Source organism: Danio rerio, chromosome 19 (assembly GCF_049306965.1).
Source record: "Danio rerio strain Tuebingen ecotype United States chromosome 19, GRCz12tu, whole genome shotgun sequence".
In the NCBI taxonomy this organism is placed as follows: domain Eukaryota; kingdom Metazoa; phylum Chordata; class Actinopteri; order Cypriniformes; family Danionidae; genus Danio; species Danio rerio.
The window spans coordinates 6,949,797-6,956,361 of NC_133194.1; the positions used below are offsets into that span (position 1 = coordinate 6,949,797).

The 6,565-nt window shown below is 33.7% G+C and overlaps 1 long non-coding RNA gene across 1 annotated transcript; it reads right to left on the reverse strand.

Moving 5' to 3' along the window:
• Positions 1 to 540: 540 nt before the first annotated feature.
• Positions 541 to 6,365, reverse strand: LOC141378999 (uncharacterized). The gene is made up of 4 exons (XR_012394880.1): positions 6,257 to 6,365; positions 3,722 to 3,748; positions 3,285 to 3,448; positions 541 to 1,384 (listed from the first exon to the last, which is right to left on the reverse strand). It is a non-coding gene; the product is annotated as an uncharacterized lncRNA (long non-coding RNA).
• Between the last annotated feature and the right edge of the window lie 200 nt (positions 6,366 to 6,565).

Consider the following 6,565-nt stretch of genomic DNA (forward strand, 5'->3'; position numbering starts at 1 on the left):
AGCTTCCATACCAGACTCCCTTGACAAACTGTGTCACAGTCTGGTATGGAAGCTGCTCTGTTGCTGAGCGTAAGGCACTGCAGCGGGTGGTGAAAACTGCCCAACGCATCACAGGGACTACTCTGCCAGCCATAGAGGACATCCAGAAGAAACACTGTTTGCGCCGAGCACGCAGTATTCTGAAGGACACCTTTCACCCCGCTCACAGACAGTTTTCTCTCCTGCCCTCCGGCAGGCGCTTCAGGCTCCCCCATACAAAAACCAGCAGACTGAGGAACAGCTTTTTCCCCAGAGCTGTCTCCCTCCTGAACTCTGCCCCACACTGACTCTTTTGCCCCCCACTGAATCTTTTAATTGTAATTATGTTTTAATTTAATTGTAATTTTGTAATTATGTACACACCCACTATACATATACACTTGTAATCATGCTTATTTATCTGCATACTACTGACTATTAATAGCAACCTGTACATATATTCATATATTGTAACATATATACTTGTAATCATGTTTATCTATCTGCACACTACTGATTATTAATAGCAACCTGCACATATATTCATATATTGTAAATCTGTTCATAGCTTATCCAACCTGTATATAATGTTCATAGTACATCCATCTGTAAATATCACCATAGTTTTCTATAACTGCACTTTATAACTTATTCCTGTATCCTGCACTTGCTGCTATTGCACTGCTGGTTAGACCTAAACTGCATTTCGTTGCATTGTACTTGTACATGTGTAATGACAATAAAGTTGAATCTAATCTAAACTAATCCAAACAATGTCCATTTTCCAACCATACACAACAAACACAATCTGTAAGTACACTCAAAAAACTACCATTGCTGTTTGTTCAACCTATTGTTTAAAACGAGCTGAATCAACACAATTCTTGAAGGTTTTTTGGGGATAACTTAAATGTTTTATGTTCAATCCACTTAAATTCGTCAAAACAATGAAGTTAACTTAATCCATTTGTGTTTGGACAACATGAAGAAATTATGTGGAACCCTGCATTTTTTACAGTGTAACGTCCTTAGCATATCAGCAGCGAACATTACGTCACGTATTTAACATTCGCACGCTAAGCTGATAAGTTCCAGAATGCGTCTCTGCCACTTTTCAAATTGCCCATACGCCCGTCTCTGAACCGTAGCTCAGTGGATCCACTATAGAGACTGATATGTGCAGTGGGATTAGTATTATGGGATGCCCAGGACAATGGATGTGGACAGTTGGCAGCTGCTGGTGAACGCCGGCCAAACTCTAATGGTGTCAGTCTTCCAGCATTGTCCTCTTGCTAATGCCCAGCACACTGACCTCGCGGTGTCGTGATACTGGCTTGGGCCGGCCTCCACCACTCAAGGCCCGGGTCTGCAATGCAGGGGTAGAAAAACAAAAGTGTGTGAGTTTTCATGCACGCGATGACACTATTGTAATGCCTAGAGGGCCCTTTGACATTTATTCCCGCTTCCACTTTGCAGGTGAACAGTATTATCCTAGCATTATAGACAAGAAGCCGTATTGCGCTTCCAAAATGATGCTCTTGAAACTGATCTGAGGTCTGTCCTCGGGGGATTGAGGTAGGGGGTCACTGTTTGCCATTATCAGCATTTATCAAGAGCAATGTTATATTTGGTGCGTGTTCTTATAGAAAGCTGATTCTAGCAAATCCTTGACTCGACGTGAGAGAGCGTTTTAATGACTATTTTATGATCATCTATCATTTCTTGAGGCTCAGATGTCAAAATTAGGAGTAGCATTGGCTTTTGGTTTGGTTAAGCGAATATATTAAATGAAGAGTCTTTATATATATATATATATGTTATGTGTTATACCCTATGTGCTATGTTATTGTTTATGCTATGTTATGTAATGTGTTGTTATGTTATATGTTATGTTTTTTGTTATGTTGGTATATTTTATTATGTGTTATATTATTTTTTTAAGTTGCGTTATGTATTGTTATATTTTACATTGTTATATGATGTTTTGTAATGTTAAAAGTTGTGTGTTATATGTTATACGCTATGTGCTATGTTATTTTTATGTCATGTTATGCTGTTATGTTATATGTTATGTTTTATTTTGTTATATTTCATGTTATGTTATGATTTTATGTTATGTTACATGTTATATGTTGTGTTGTTATTTTTTATGTCATGTGTTATGTTATGTTACATGTTATGCTATGTTGTTATAGTTTATATTATGTGTTTTATATAATGATTTATAATATGTCACGTTTTGTGATATGTTATGTTTTGTTATGTTAAATGTTATGTTTTTATGTTATGTTATATTTTAAGTTATGTTTTATGTTATTTGTTATAGTATGTTACATGTAATGTTTTAATGTTATATGTTGTGTTGTTAAATGTTATGTTATGCGTTACGTTACATGTTATGTTAATTTGTATGTTATGTTGTTATATTTATGTTGTGTTTTGTTATGTGTTATATGTTATGTTTTTATGTTATATATTGTTATATTTCACGGAATTTGTTGTTATATGTTGTAAGTTGTGTGTTATATGTTATATGCTGTTATTTTTTTGTTGTGTTATGCTATGTTTTGTTATAAGTTGTTCTATTTTATGTTATGTGTCATGTTATGTGATGTGTTATGTTACATGTTATGGTTTTATGTTATGTTTCATGTTGTTATATTTTATGTTATGCAATGTTGAGTTATATGTTATGTGTTATTGTATGTTTCATGTTATGTTTTATGCTATGTTATGTTATATGTTGTGTCGTTATATTTTATGTTATGTGTTATGCTACATGTTATGTTGTAATATTTTATGTTATGTGTTCTGTTGTGTATTATATGTTATGTGTTGTTATATTTTCAATTTTGTTATATTATGTTATGTTTTATGTTATATGTTATAAGTTATGTGATATGTTATAGTCTGTGCTGTTTTATATTTTGTCGTGTCATGCTATGTTATGTTTTTGCTATGTTATATGTTGTTATATTTTATGTTATGTGATACGTAATGTTATGTTAAATGTTGTTACATGTTATGTTTTATGTTGTGTTATGTTTTATATTATGTGTTATGTTATGTTACATGTTATGTTTTATGTTGTTATATTTGAAGTTGTGTGTTATGTTATTTTTTTATATGTTATAAGTTATGTGTTATATGTTATATGCTATGTGCTATGTTGTGTGTTATGCTATGTTATGTTTTACGTTATGTTATGTTAAATGTTGTTATATTTTATGTTATGTGATGTTTGTTATGTGTTGTGCCGTACACACCGTCTACCCAGAATGGCTGTTCTGAGCTGTCCTCTTCCACAATAGTGGACTTCACAGCACAAGCAGCATCTGGTGTATTTGCAGAGGCTGGACACTGACTAAAAGGCCTGATAGCGCAGGTGCCATTGGACGCCGTTTCTTTCCATTGTGTGGTCATGAATGTCCTGCCAGCCGGTGAACGGACACACACACACACACACACACACACACACACACACACACACACACACACACAACACACACAATCGCTCTGCCACAGGTGTATGTTCTATTTGGAAACGCTTTCCGCAATAACCGCTGAAGCAGATGATGACAGCAGAAGCTACACTGTCAAAACACTCAATTATTATACGTGTGAATTGCAAATTTGGAAAAGGAAACTATTTACGCCTGAAACTTAATATATGAATTACACTGTATGAAATGGAGCTTCTTACCTGACAGTTTCGCTCAGCTGAAAGTTGCTATTTTGGAAAAAAAATGTAGTTAGTTACATAAGAAGCACAAACAATACATAGTCATTGGTTAGAAAGGAAATATCAATTTGAATACAAATCAATCAAATGTGTTAGCGCTCCATTTTCAAGGACACACACAATGAGGCTTTTACAGTGTATTACCAATGGGAGGCAGAGTATTAAACATGAATAGATTCAATGTTGTATAGAAAATATAAATGAGAAATCAGCAATACATCTGGATATACAGTATTCACTTCATTCAGTATAGATATTAATTTTAGCATTACATTTTTATGATTAAATGATATAACAAGATTAAATTTGAGGTCACTAAAAGGTTAGTAAAAATAGTAATAGTTGTAATAGTAAAATCAGATATATTGTGACATGTTTCCTATTCTTGCATCTTAATTTATTCCTTACAGTTGTATTATGTCATTGTATTCGTAAATTATTATTACTTATTATTACATATCATTATTATTTTGTTATTGAATCCTTCAGAAATGGCACAAAAACTATTAAAAACCTTTTTTTTTTGTAAGTAACTAATTAACTTATAAGTCTTTAAAAACATTTTTTTTTTATTTTTAGATTTTATTTTATGAATTATAGATTTTTGTTGATGTCCTTTTATAGCTATAAACCTTTCCATTGTAGAAATGCTTTATTTATAAAAGGGTTTGTAAATTTGATGGGCTCTATTTTAATGGTCTAGGCTCAAAGTCTAAAGTGCAAAAGCATTAAGGGCATGTCAGAATCCACTTTTGCTATTTTAAGGATGGGAAAAAAAATGCTTTATGTGGTTGAGCTTATTCTCTTAATGGGTTATAGGTGTGTTTTTGAGAATAAACCAATCAGAGTATCATCTCCAATTTTCTTTAAGAGTTAGTTACGTTGCGCCCTTTCGCATTTGCTGTTTACATGGCGGACTTTGTAAGTGGAAAACTGAACCCTTCACTAGCGAGAAAACAGTTAAACAGAGCATCTGCAGCACGAGAATGAAAGAATGAGCCTCCTTATTCTTTCCTTTCACTTTCACTCTCTTTTGTGGATAAGGAAAAGTGTTTTACGCACAGACATCCATTAGCCTACATAATTAATTTAGTTTGTTAAGCGCAAAGATTTGTTTCGAAACTATTTCTAAATTCAGTTCTAAATTCCAGCAAACGAATAAATGAACAATAAGAATGAAGTGTGGTCCTAATACACATGCTGTGCCCCATATGGTCTAAAACCAGACAGGTGGACATATCTAAGCTTGATTTTAATAAAACAAATGTAAATATGCATACAGAAAATAATACTGCTAATAATAATAACATTATACAAAAGCAAATTGTCGTGAATAAACTGAAAGAGTTTTTATTATGGCAAGAATAAAAGCAAAATAGTACACTTACTAAAAATGACAGAATTGTTTTATTTGTTTTATTTTTTAGATTTAGCCTACTCCGCAATTCACACATTGCTGTCCGGCTAGTTTCTATCCTCTACTCACAGTATATTCCAACATTCTTGACCATTATCACCAATAAAACCTAGAAAAACAGGGCATCAGTATTTTGTAAATCCATAGGTTCAAATATTCCTTTCCAATTATCAAAGAAAAAAATTGTTCAGTCATTATAGTTTTGTAACTATTAAACTGATTTAAATTGTAAATTGTAATATATATATATTAGGGTTAAACCTATAACTGATGGGAAAACATATTTCTGTAATTAAATAGTCTGTTTTGGCTTTAACAAACTTATCCCTCATCTTTTTCCAAACTTTTCCAAAAACTTTTCACCTTTCCTACGGCTGTTGCAATTTCTAGACATCTGTTTGTCCCTATGATCACGCATGGACGGAATATAAAGATGTCTGTACATGCACACCCGTTTGAGACAAAATCTCTTAAGCGATTCATATTCAACTCAAATTAAATGTGGTGCCGCGCCAACTGTTCGCTCAGTCTCAAAAAAATGTCATTGCATATCATAAAAAAGGACAATCGACAGTCGAGCTCCAGACAAGGTCTGCAATTTATTAGTAATTCTTAGAGCATTTGGCAGTGGGCATGAAGTTTCAGTGTATTATACAGTAAATGGTTAATGGAAAAGATGGGCTGTAGTTTTCATTCTCTGCTTAAATCTGTTTGACGTAAAAGATCTAAATTGCACATTTAGCAATGAACGTTGAAAGAAAATTTGCCACAACTGTAAAATAATGTCAAGAAATTTAGTAGTATGCTTAATACAATTTATAATTTTGAATCATTTGTATTGGAATAGGATTTTTCAACACAATCTCACGGCAATTCGTAACTTTTTGATTTAGTGGCTAATTCGTTAGAATTCGTACGACCTAATTTGTACAATTTAATATGATTTGCTAATCGCCCAATGACAGTTGGGGTTATAGGGGTGAGGTTTGGTGCCACGCCTCCTTTTTAAAATCATAAATTTTCGTACGACTGAACTCGTACAAATTAGCCACTAAACTGGCAAAACGTAAAATACTTACGCCTCCTCGTGAGATCAGTCTTGCTTTTTAGGCGCTGGTTGAAGACTCTGCTGAATGCTGGAGATGCTAGAGCGAAAAAGACTTGATGCATGCCCTGTGGTCCTGTTCTAAAATACAAGAATTCTGGGTTAAAGTGCCAACCGAAATCATGTCGCGCACACCGAAAGTGAACCTCCGCAAACACAGCGAGGATGTCACATTTGCCGTGTGCACTCAAACGAACTAGCGTATGCGTCGAGTACAAACCAGGCTTTAGACATTTTACCTAAAAACATAATTACATGTTGCATCAGTTCTCAACTTATCCAA